The following is a 13,261-nucleotide window of genomic DNA, read 5'->3' as shown; positions in this document are numbered from 1 at the left end:
GACGATAGAAACATTGACAGATATTAAGATAACAAGCCTATTATGAATGGCTGGCTAACGACGCTAGCTGCAGGGAGCTACCCATAGGAGCTACCTCGCCACCTCATCTAGCCATCTCCTATCCTGCCTCTTCAAAACCTCTGGAATAAAACGGGACCCAACTTTGCTCTTTACTTTAACCACATATTCAGTCTACACTACACCAAATCTATTTTTGCCAATCTGCAGTGCTAAAAATCAACAAGCTCGCAATTGCGTTATGTTCCCCCTGGCATGATAGGATATAGAAGTCGGAGTTCAAGTGGTTTGTAATCAGAGTCAGATTAATATCCTTATATATTCACCACAAATTACACAAGCACTGACTGAGATGGAGATCTGTTTCTATTCTGTAGGCTGTCTCCAGGTTACACAAGCATGAGATGAGATCGGAGATCTGTTTTTCTCTCTCTCCATCTACTCTACTCTGTGTTACAAAAAACATGTTTGCATAATCGTTGTTGTCAGGTGGAAACCTTGTATCTCCAAGTTTCAAATTTGTACGTTCTTTCTCAAAGTAAAGCCCTGCTTCATCATACAAGGCCGTCACACAAAAGTAGTGAAAACAGCCGATCTACAAGCACATAACGCCTCGTGGTGCGAGGCGTTGTGTGCTTTTAGATCGGCTGTTTTCACTAGTTTAAATCATTTTGAAAATTATGAATGCAAAACGAACGGTTTTGGACATACAAGGTTTTCATCGGACAGCGACGATATGCAGTGTTCAATCCTGGTAGAGACACTAATATTATGAGATACCAGTAAGACTCCCTAATCGGGAGATAAGCGACCGTTGGTCGCTTATCTAGGATTGATGACATCAGAAATCTCCATATATGGGCATGAAAGGGATTTTGTTTCTGGAAATATGTCTGTGGGGTGCCACATTTGGAATAAAACACTTACATCACACATCTGGATATCCATACAGCCCATCTAGTTTGCCTGTGTCCATTTATGCCCATATATCTGATGACATTGGGACACTGATCTCCATATATGGGCATAAAACTTATGTTAATTAGTAAAGCCTGGGGATCTCCATATATGGGCATGAGGGGTACCCTAAAAGGGCATCATCTGGGAATAGCAAATATAGTTATCCTAGAAAGTGAAAATCTTACATCAAAGGCCATAACTACCTACCTACCACCATACTGCATTCCTCATTAAACTACCTACCAGTAAGATGCCTATAGGGAGAAAAGCAAAGGGCGAGGTTGCACCATTTCTTGGTCTTCTGGCCAGTGATGTATATCGGACCATTTAACCATATATGGAGACATCTGGTACCCAAAGATATTCACAGATATGGGCTTAATATTGATGACATAAGGGATCTCCATATATGGGCGTAAAGGGGATTTGGTTCCCCTGGCATCACAGGGATCTCCATATATGGGCATAAAATGGATTTGGTTACGCTGGCAACACGGGGATCTCCATATCTCCATATATGGGCATAAAAGGGATTTGGTTCCCCTGGCATCACAGGGATCTCCATATGGGCATAAAAGGGATTTGGTTCCCCTGACATTACAGTGATGTCAGTGGCTGGTTCTACAGAGGGGATCTCCATTTATGGGCATAAAAGGGAATGTATGTATGATGATGTCAGATATCATAGACGTCATAGGACTTTCACATAACGAATAACTGAGTAAGCATGTAAACCCGTAAAATCTATATTTGGGCATGGCTGATTTATGACCTCATCATGATGACACGAGCAAACACAGCTGAATTGTATAAATGATCAGTGCAGAAACCAACAGAAGTATTTGACCAAGACTCTTCGATTTAAACATCAACAAAGGTGTGACGTTTGTTGATGGTCACAAAGGTGTGACGGACGGACGGACGGACGGACGGTGGAGGTTTTCATAGTAAACTGCTCCCTGACGGTCGCAATGATCAATTAAACGTGCCACAATATAAAACCAACAGCCAGGCCCTTAGTCATCAATAGATTTGAAACGTGGATATGGGTTTGCCTGTGCTATATGTCAATCCATTCCCATTCCCTAATACACTTCCAAACTATGGCGTCCTCCTCCTGTCTCCTTGAGATTCACTAAAACGTGTTCCATAAACATCATTGATGAATTAATGGCCTTTGTTTTTTTGATATTGTGATAAGTGTAATTGATCATGTTCAATGTGAAAGTGTGTCTCTTACCAGGTGATTAAATCAGTCAGATAACCATGGCATTGATCTGACCAGTCCTATAAGGACAATAATTAATCCCGATGCTAATGCATATAGTTTTTTGTCCATTGGCAGCAAGGAATCAATGTAATTAAGTGGTTTATATTCAGACTCAGATTATCCCCCATGCATGCGTGCAAGTTGCACAATAAGCACCAGTGGTCCCCCTCTTCCCTCTATGTTACAAAACCTGTTTACATTATGTCTTTAATCACCTGGTAGAGACACAATTACAAGATTATGATCAATTAAACTTACTATAATATCAAAAACCAACAGTCGTTAAAGCTATACTGTGTAAGCAAACCGCGGTCGCGTCTGCTTTTTCCGGCCGTTTTTCGCCACGGACCGGGCCTTCAGACCACCGCGTCCGCCTCGCCTCACCGAGACGCATCCATAGAGGTCTTTCGTGTCCCTCTACGAGCAGCGGTTGGGGACTTACATGCTAAACTCCTAGACCAGTGTAAACACCACCCGCTTCGAACGTTATCAGAACATAGAATGTCCATTATCAGCCTTTATTAACTGCATAGAATGCGCCCATTATGGCCATATTGCCCATACTGAGGAACTCATTATGTTTTTATCAGACATAGTCTCTGTTGATTATGGTACGTCCCATGGAAAATGCCCATACTCTCGTTCAGGCACTATGTTTTAATCAGACATTCTGTCTGTTGATAATGTAACGTTCTATTACATCACATCGGCCGATATGTCAGTCACGTGACTGCTGTTTTTTTTGTTTCGTTTTTTTCAACACTGCTCCCATAACCTTTATTCTCAGTGTTATATGCAATATTTTACGAAAGTTTCTGCATTATATTGTTCACTGATACAAGACTGACAGTCTTATTATAATTATCTTCAAAATAGCGTTGGTACTTTCTCCCTTTTTAGTCCTTACGTCAACATAAACATTCAGATTTCAAAGATACGGCGTTTGCTCAATAGCCAAGGATGTTACAATTATGGACGGCCCCTCACATGTACGCATAATGTTCCGTGTTGTTTAATAATAATCATTTTTGATCCGATCGGTGGCTTTTAACAACGCGACCCCATCGGCCGTTGGGGTGTATTGCACCTTATAACTCCTATCACTGATCTGATTAAAATGCTTTTTACTAAACAATACAGAATGCACTCGTGCCGAGGTTGGGCCGTATATAATTGTAACATCTGTAGCCCCGGGGAAATAACTCTATATTTGAAATCTGAACGTCTTTGTAGATGTACGGAGGGAGAACGTGCAAAGATTATTTTTTTGAAGATATCACGTTGGGAATGCGATTGATCCCAGGCTGAGACTGACTACTGTATCCGGTTATTTCCACGCGTTACGACGCGTTGGCACAGACAGAGTATTTCCGTATCCTGTCCAGGGCGGAAGTAATGTGTAACGCGAAATTATCACACTCAGACTGAACCACCCGGGACCAACCAGGAGGCTAAAACAGAGGCTCGTGGATTGTTGTTTAACTCGTTTCACAAGAGAAAAGAAGCTCGCTTTCGTGGATATCTTCATATAGCGACTCCATTCAGGTAAGAGACAATAGGCATCATCTAGAATGACTCAATGGGGGTGTATTGTTAAAATGTTAGGCTGTTCTACAGTAGGTCTGTAATGTTTTTTCTTTACCTTGCAACACATGCTAACTCTCATGCTAACTGAAAGCTATTAAAGCTAACAACAACAACAGCTCCCTCCCTCAGCCAGGGACCCCTTCTTAGCTGAGAGAGAGATGAAGCAGGGACCCCTTAGCTGAGAGAGCAGGGACCCCTTAGTTGAGAGAGAGATGAAGCAGGGACCCCTTAGCTGAGAGAGAGATGAAGCAGGGACCCCTTAGCTGAGAGAGAGATGAAGCAGGGACCCCTTAGTTGAGAGAGAGATGAAGCAGGGACCCCTTAGTTGAGAGAGAGATGAAGCAGGGACCCCTTAGCTGAGAGAGAGATGAAGCAGGGACCCCTTAGCTGAGAGAGATGAAGCAGGGACCCCTTAGCTGAGAGAAAGATGAAGCAGGGACCCCTTAGCTGAGAGAGAGATGAAGCAGGGACCCCTTAGCTGAGAGAGATGAAGCAGGGACCCCTTAGCTGAGAGAGAGATGAAGCAGGGACCCCTTAGCTGAGAGAGATGAAGCAGGGACCCCTTAGCTGAGAGAGATGAAGCAGGGACCCCTTAGCTGAGAGAGAGATGAAGCAGGGACCCCTTAGCTGAGAGAGATGAAGCAGGGACCCCTTAGCCGGGAGAGATGAAGCAGGGACCCCTTAGCTGAGAGAGAGATGAAGCAGGGACCCCTTAGCTGAGAGAGAGATGAAGCAGGGACCCCTTAGCTGAGAGAGATGAAGCAGGGACCCCTTAGCTGAGAGAGAGATGAAGCAGGGACCCCTTAGCTGAGAGAGAGATGAAGCAGGGACCCCTTAGCTGAGAGAGATGAAGCAGGGACCCCTTAGCCGGGAGAGATGAAGCAGGGACCCCTTAGCTGAGAGAGAGATGAAGCAGGGACCCCTTAGCTGAGAGAGAGATGAAGCAGGGGACCCCTTAGCTGAGAGAGAGATGAAGCAGGGACCCCTTAGCTGAGAGAGAGATGAAGCAGGGACCCCTTAGCTGAGAGAGAGATGAAGCAGGGACCCCTTAGCTGAGAGAGATGAAGCAGGGACCCCTTAGCTGAGAGAGAGATGAAGCAGGGACCCCTTAGCTGAGAGAGAGATGAAGCAGGGACCCCTTAGCTGAGAGAGATGAAGCAGGGACCCCTTAGCTGAGAGAGAGATGAAGCAGGGACCCCTTAGCTGAGAGAGATGAAGCAGGGACCCCTTAGCTGAGAGAGATGAAGCAGGGACCCCTTAGCTGAGAGAGAGATGAAGCAGGGACCCCTTAGCTGAGAGAGATGAAGCAGGGACCCCTTAGCCGGGAGAGATGAAGCAGGGACCCCTTCGCTGAGAGAGATGAAGCAGGGACCCCCTTAGCTGAGAGAGAGATGAAGCAGGGACCCCTTAGCTGAGAGAGAGATGAAGCAGGGACCCCTTAGCTGAGAGAGATGAAGCAGGGACCCCTTAGCTGAGAGAGATGAAGCAGGGACCCCTTAGCTGAGAGAGAGATGAAGCAGGGGACCCCTTAGCTGAGAGAGAGATGAAGCAGGGACCCCTTAGCTGAGAGAGAGATGAAGCAGGGACCCCTTAGCTGAGAGAGAGATGAAGCAGGGACCCCTTAGCTGAGAGATGAAGCAGGGACCCCTTAGCTGAGAGAGAGATGAAGCAGGGACCCCTTAGCTGAGAGAGAGATGAAGCAGGGACCCCTTAGCTGAGAGAGAGATGAAGCAGGGACCCCTTAGCTGAGAGAGAGATGAAGCAGGGACCCCTTAGCTGAGAAAGCACTGTTCTTTACTTCAACAGAGGTCCGGGACCCCTAGGGGGTCCCCGGAGTTACTACTGGGGGTCCTCCAAATCTTTGAGTGATATAAACCTTTTTTCTACTCCTTTTTTATATTAACTACTTGAACCCTAGTGTCCATATTCTGAGAACTGTAGCCCAAAATAGCAGATCTACAAGCTCACAACGCCTCAATCAGCTGTTTTTGGCAAAGACCTTTGGTGTAGAGGGGAAAAAGAGCAGACCAAGTACAGAGTGAAAGGTCAAGTTTATTAAGTATTGACAGTTCAAGTGGTTAAATATCTGAAAACACAAATTGACATGAAAATACACTGATGATTGTGCTGTCAAACAATGAAACTATATGGAATCTAATCAATCTATGAACAGGTTGTGGGGGTCCCTGCTTCAATCTCTCTCAACTAATGGGTCCTTGGCCTGAAAACGTTGTTTAATCTGTCAATTATTTAAGCAATTAATCAGATTGTGGCATTTGTTTAGCTATTACCTTATACATTTCTGATTAAAGAATAGCTACACATTTGTCAGGCTAAATTGTAACCGTGTTCTTTTCAAATAGGTAATTTAAAAATAAATATTCAAGGCATATTTTTAGCAGGGTTCCCACGGTCATGAAATTACTGGAAATATTTTGAAACAGTCCTGGAAGGTCCAGGAGAAATAGCTATGCATTCTTTGAATATTAGAGGCAGAAATTGTGAAAATAGCCGATCTTCATGCTCACAACGTTGCGAGGCGTTGTGAGCATGTAGATCTGCTATTTTCACAATAGAACAGTGTTATACAACATTTCTCAACTCTTTAGTGCTCGTCAGGGTGCCGGGTCCCCAGTAAAAACATGATTATTTCGGGGTCACGGCCTGAAAAGGTTGAGAACCACTGGCATACACTACCTGTCTTTGGGCATTGTGCATAGGAGTAAGCAACATGTTATTGAGCTGAATTATTGTTATATAGTCCTGTATATTGGGTTAAATATTCTGGAAAAGTTTTGGAAATTAATTGGAAAACATTTGTGGGAACCCTGAGTAATGTGTGTGTGTGTGTGTGTGTGTGTGTGTGTGTGTGTGTGTGTGTGTGTGTGTGTGTGTGTGTGTGTGTGTGTGTGTGTGTGTGTGTGTTTGTGTTTGTGTTTGTGTGTTTGTGTGTGTGTGTATTACTACCAGCGGGGCATCCTGGCCTACCAGTTCAAAGAAAGGCCCAAGAACATTCGCTTCATCGACGAGGAAGATGCAGGCTGCCACGGTGCCCCAGCCCCACAGACCAGCTACGTCACCATCATCCCAGCCAACCCCATAAGCACCAGGTAGGCCTGTCACAATTATTACCAGGGTTCCCACGGTCATGAAATTCCTGGAAATATTTTGAGATTAGAATCATATTTTTCCAGTACTGGAAAAGTTTTGGAATTGATCAAGGCTCCTGGAAGGCCCTGGAAAAAATAGCTATGCATTGTCTTTGGTTATTGATTTGGTTAATACCTCTGAAATGGCAAATTAAACATGGGCCAAATTGTCAAATATTAGAGCCAGAAATTGTGAAAATAGCCGATCTACATGCTCACAACGTCTCGCAGCGCAGTTTTGGAAATTAATTGATAAAAAGCTGTGGGAACCCTGTTTTAGTTCTTTAGCACGGTATTAATAGAAATTCCAGCGATTATGTGCCGATTTGATTACGATTACTAAACTAGTAAGACGCCTCAGGGCGACAATTCTTGGCCATCTGGCCAGTGATGTATATCGGACCAGTTACCCATATACTATATGGAGATCCATGTACTGTACGTCCCTTTTATGCCCATACATGGAGATCCCTGTCTGAACCAGCCGCACATAATATGGGCTGTCTTCCTCCACATATGGGCAATTCCATTATGCAGTTCTGTTAGATATGGGCTTAATCAGGAATCTCCATATATGGGCATAAAAGATTCTGGGGAATACCCATATATGGACTTTTACATAGGTGATGTCACCGGATGTATCAAGGGAACCAACCCATATGTAAAAATGTGTACACACACACGTCTACACGGAGATAAGCTGTGACATTTCTCATGGCAACCTTAAGTCGCAATTAGTTGGGGCACTCCAAATTTACACAAACTCTGTTTTTCTCCACAGATGAAGCCCAAACATGCCAGGAAGGTCAACGTTGCGGCTGACTCTGGATTGCCACAGTGACCTCCGAGAGAGCAGCATGGATCTGTCTACAGCAGGATCAGCATGTGCGACCACTGGAGCACTTTTGGACTGAACTCTTTACATTTGGATTTGGTGGACAGATTTGTGGAGTATTTATCTGCAACTGCCTGAGGACAATGAAACAAAATGGACTTCCAGGAGCTGCTCACCAGCTTCTACCGGAATGGAGAGCACCTCCCACGGTCACCAGCCCATTCGCCTATAACTTATTCGCCTTAACAGATTTCGCTCTTTCACCGTGCATGGAGGAGAGTCTTTTCACGGCCGTTGAAGAGCCATTTCGCCTAAATGTTCAAGGGTCCGTCTTTTTTATCCATTTTGCCTGGCTGCCACGCTGTGGGCAGACAGACAGACAGGTAGACAGACAGACAGACAGACAGACAGAATTTGGCACAGAGCAGAGGAGCGCGAACCAGACACCACTTCACCATAATAAAGCAGCAGTAGTAGGCTATCTTCCAAATCAAATTGTCAGGAGGACATCATGTCATGACTCATGACCTTGCGCAGCAGTGCACGTATCAATTAATTAATTATTTAGACACTGATTCCAAAGCTCTAATCTGTATGTCTGCTCAATTCTGCTGTAAACATAATGTTGGCCTTCGTTCCATTTTGGGGGCTGGGCGGCCAACAAAGTAAATCGTCACTGTCGGGCAGAAACCTTGTATCTCCAAGTTTCAAATGTGTACATTTTTTCGCAAAGCCCTGCTTCATCAAACAAGGCTGTCGCACAAAAGTAGTGAAAACAGCCGATCTACAAGCACACAACGCCTCTTTAATTACTTTATTAAATGATAAATACAAAACAAACGGTTTTCTACCCGACAACGACAAATTATAACTCAAGTAATTGGCCCACTGGCTTGTCACTTGTCATGATCTGAAATGGCAAATCTTTGAGTAGCAGCAGCGCTATGGAGAGAGATCTCTCTCTATAGCGCGCAATTAGGGCCTCCAACTATTTTTCCCGGGCTGAATCAGGGGCCCAGCACGTCCCTGGTTCTCAACCTGTGGGTCAGTACTCTGTTAACTGTTACTCTTGTTGCATCGAGGGCAGACGTTTTGAAAATGGTGCATTATCTTGTGGAAGAATACATGGAAAATATATATATAAGCTGTATCACAATACACAATCTTATCACGATTCTTTCTCATGTTGGTTTTTATGTTTATCTTTCAAGTTACTTAACAGTCAACCTCCTACAAGATAACAAAAAATAAAAGGGAAAAAGGATGAGGTTTGACAACTACTGATTTAGACGAAATTGCTAATTCTCTGTATTAACAATTCAACATGCATTGTATCACGATATATACTGTATATAATATATCTGAAGAGGCGTATCAACGATATGTATCACCAAATGCCAATTGTCTTTGTAAGCTTCAGGTGGTTGTTATGGTAACGCCTGCTGTCAATCAAATTGTTGCCTTCATCTGTCAATCACTGTTGGTTTTCGACCGTGTTATGCTGTGCTGGTGCTTTTGTTTTAAGATCTTTTGCATGTTACTGTTTTTGTATCAATAAATGATTTTTCATATCCAACTTAATATCTACTCTCTGGACTTACTAACCACACACTACATGCGTGTATGTTTTATGCTTGTTTATGCTTGTTTATGCTCGCAGTAGGGCTTATTGGTAAGCCGTGAGTCAGATGATAAACCTTTGTGCTGTATACAGTATGTCTGCTTTACAGTAACAATTAGTGTGCTATTACATAGTAATAATGCAGTGATACAACTAAGCAGTTAAAATTAGCCAAAAATAGCAGATCTACAAGCTCACAATGCCTCGCGCTGCGAGGCCGTGTGAGTTTGTAGATCGGCTATATTCGGCAAAGAGTTTTGTGTCGTGGAGAAAAAGAGCAGACCAAGTACAGAGTGAAAGGTCAAGTTTATTAAGTATTGACGGTTCAAGTGGTTACAGTAAATACTCTGATGATTTTGCTGTCAAACAATGGAACTATGGAATCACTGAAAAGGTTATAGGGACCTCCTTGGCCTGAAAACGTTTAACGTTGAACCCAGAACCTTAGAAGATATGCTATTTTCAACTAGCCAATGAACAACAGATGTTGATACTACCCTGTAGTATTTAGGATGGGGACCCCTGTATCTGAGGGGACTACCCATAACTACAAAGGTTCATTAGTCCTACATTGGTTAGGGTTAAGTTTAGGGTTAGAATTCACCAGGTAAGCATTCACTAGTTTCGGACTAATGGGCTGTAGGGTTAGGGTTATCAAATCGTCAGACTTTTCTTTGTTCTCTCTCTCTCTCTCGCTGAACAATCTGTTATAATGTCGGTCTTTGATTATGGTGATGTGCTGTGTACATGCATGCCTCACTCTCCACACTGAAGCCTCTTGATGCTGTCTACCACCGTGCCTTGCGGTTTATAACTGGTGATGATTATCTTACCCATCATTGTTTATTATATGAAAAAGTAGGTTGGCCATCTCTCACAGTTCATAGAGAGCAACACTGTATTTTATTTATTTATAAGGCCTTCTGTGGTAAACTTCCTTTGTATTTATCCACATTGGTAGAACCAATAGTCACTGGACATGCAACTCGCTCACAGGTATTCATTAGGTATTCCTGTCCAACTATGAATAGTGAGCAAGGAAAGACGGCCTTCAAGTATTATGCTCCACACAAGTGGGATAAACTTCAGGAATCTCTGAAACTGGTTCGATTGGTCTCTATAGGGACATTTAAAGTGCTCCTTGAGGGCACACTACATAGTGAATGCACATGTTTTGTGTAAGAACTATATTATATGTTATGTACTTCCTGCATCTGTAACGTTATACTGTGGTTTGATTGTCTATTGTATTTTACATTGCTTGTGTGGTTTTTTATGATGTGATCAGGGTGTCCTTGAAAAAGAGAGCTTGCTCTCAATGGGCTCCCCTGAATTAATAAAGGAAAAAGAAAGAAAGAAAGAACTTCATTAAGTTTTATGTATTTATGATAAGATGTCATTATACACTATGAACTTCATTATAAACTTCATAAAGCTCAGATAAAGTTGTGTAATACCCATTGTATATCTATATCTGGCTCTCTGTTATGCCCATATTTGGTGTTCTGTGCCCATGCCAGTCTGTGACAACTCCGTGATGTCAGTCATTTTGGGCACTGTTTAGTATCAGTGATGTCAGTCATGACAAATATAATTTGTGCATTGTTTCAGTATGCGGCTATTACCATGGTGGTGGGTGGTGACACTGTTTAGTATCAGTGCAGACAGACGGCGGACAGGGTTAGGGTTAGGGTTAGGGTTAGGACATCCTAATGTCCAAAAGGACATTCAGTCTATTAACAGATACAGTAGATGGGGCGTGCAGCGTTTTTTAATGTTATTAGTCCGATGTCCCATTAGTCCGAGGCTGGTGAATGCTAACCTGCCGACGCTGGTGAATGATTAACTGCTGACACTGGTGAATATTAACCTGCCGACGATGGTGAATGATAACCTATAGTGAATGATAACCATAGACTCCACACCCTCCTATCTAACATCAGGGTCTACAGAGCTCTACAGTGTTGTGTGCTAAACCCTCCACTATCACCTATCTAATATCAGGGTCTACAGAGCTCTACAGCAGAGGTCTTCAATGTGTTCAGGCCAAGGACCCTTTAGTTGAGAGAGAAATGAAGCAGGGACCCCTATAACCTTTTCAGTGATTCCATAGTTCCATTATTTGACAGCAAAATCATCAGAGTATTTACTGTAACCACTTGAACCGTCAATACTTAATAAACTTGACCTTTCACTCTGTACTTGGTCTGCTCTTTTTCTCCACGACACAAAACTCTTTGCCGAATATAGCCGATCTACAAACTCACACGGCCTCGCAGCGCGAGGCATTGTGAGCTTGTAGATCTGCTATTTTTGGCTAATTTTAACTGCTTAGTTGTATCACTGCATTATTACTATGTAATAGCACACTAATTGTTACTGTAAAGCAGACATACTGTATACAGCACAAAGGTTTATCATCTGACTCACGGCTTACCAATAAGCCCTACTGCGAGCATAAACAAGCATAAACAAGCATAAAACATACACGCATGTAGTGTGTGGTTAGTAAGTCCAGAGAGTAGATATTAAGTTGGATATGAAAAATCATTTATTGATACAAAAACAGTAACATGCAAAAGATCTTAAAACAAAAGCACCAGCACAGCATAACACGGTCGAAAACCAACAGTGATTGACAGATGAAGGCAACAATTTGATTGACAGCAGGCGTTACCATAACAACCACCTGAAGCTTACAAAGACAATTGGCATTTGGTGATACATATCGTTGATACGCCTCTTCAGATATATTATATACAGTATATATCGTGATACAATGCATGTTGAATTGTTAATACAGAGAATTAGCAATTTCGTCTAAATCAGTAGTTGTCAAACCTCATCCTTTTTCCCTTTTATTTTTTGTTATCTTGTAGGAGGTTGACTGTTAAGTAACTTGAAAGATAAACATAAAAACCAACATGAGAAAGAATCGTGATAAGATTGTGTATTGTGATACAGCTTATATATATATTTTCCATGTATTCTTCCACAAGATAATGCACCATTTTCAAAACGTCTGCCCTCGATGCAACAAGAGTAACAGTTAACAGAGTACTGACCCACAGGTTGAGAACCAGGGACGTGCTGGGCCCCTGATTCAGCCCGGGAAAAATAGTTGGAGGCCCTAATTGCGCGCTATAGAGAGAGATCTCTCTCCATAGCGCTGCTGCTACTCAAAGATTTGCCATTTCAGATCATGACAAGTGACAAGCCAGTGGGCCAATTACTTGAGTTATAATTTGTCGTTGTCGGGTAGAAAACCGTTTGTTTTGTATTTATCATTTAATAAAGTAATTAAAGAGGCGTTGTGTGCTTGTAGATCGGCTGTTTTCACTACTTTTGTGCGACAGCCTTGTTTGATGAAGCAGGGCTTTGCGAAAAAATGTACACATTTGAAACTTGGAGATACAAGGTTTCTGCCCGACAGTGACGATTTACTTTGTTGGCCGCCCAGCCCCCAAAATGGAACGAAGGCCAACATTATGTTTACAGCAGAATTGAGCAGACATACAGATTAGAGCTTTGGAATCAGTGTCTAAATAATTAATTAATTGATACGTGCACTGCTGCGCAAGGTCATGAGTCATGACATGATGTCCTCCTGACAATTTGATTTGGAAGATAGCCTACTACTGCTGCTTTATTATGGTGAAGTGGTGTCTGGTTCGCGCTCCTCTGCTCTGTGCCAAATTCTGTCTGTCTGTCTGTCTGTCTGTCTGTCTACCTGTCTGTCTGTCTGCCCACAGCGTGGCAGCCAGGCAAAATGGATAAAAAAGACGGACCCTTGAACATTTAGGCGAAATGGCTCTTCAACG

General features: G+C 42.9%; 1 long non-coding RNA gene across 1 annotated transcript; it reads left to right on the top strand.

Annotated features, from left to right (window-relative positions):
- Positions 1-3,681: 3,681 nt before the first annotated feature.
- Positions 3,682-9,389, top strand: LOC308306846. Its single transcript, XR_013963176.1, has 3 exons — positions 3,682-3,793; positions 6,806-6,945; positions 7,766-9,389. It is a non-coding gene; the product is annotated as an uncharacterized lncRNA (long non-coding RNA).
- The last annotated feature ends 3,872 nt before the right edge of the window (positions 9,390-13,261 follow it).

This window comes from Nannobrachium achirus (genome assembly GCF_963921795.1).
Source record: "Nannobrachium achirus genome assembly, chromosome: 21".
Lineage (NCBI taxonomy): Eukaryota > Metazoa > Chordata > Actinopteri > Myctophiformes > Myctophidae > Nannobrachium > Nannobrachium achirus.
The sequence above is the reverse complement of the archived record's forward strand: the minus strand, read 5'-3'. Positions and strand labels throughout refer to the sequence as shown.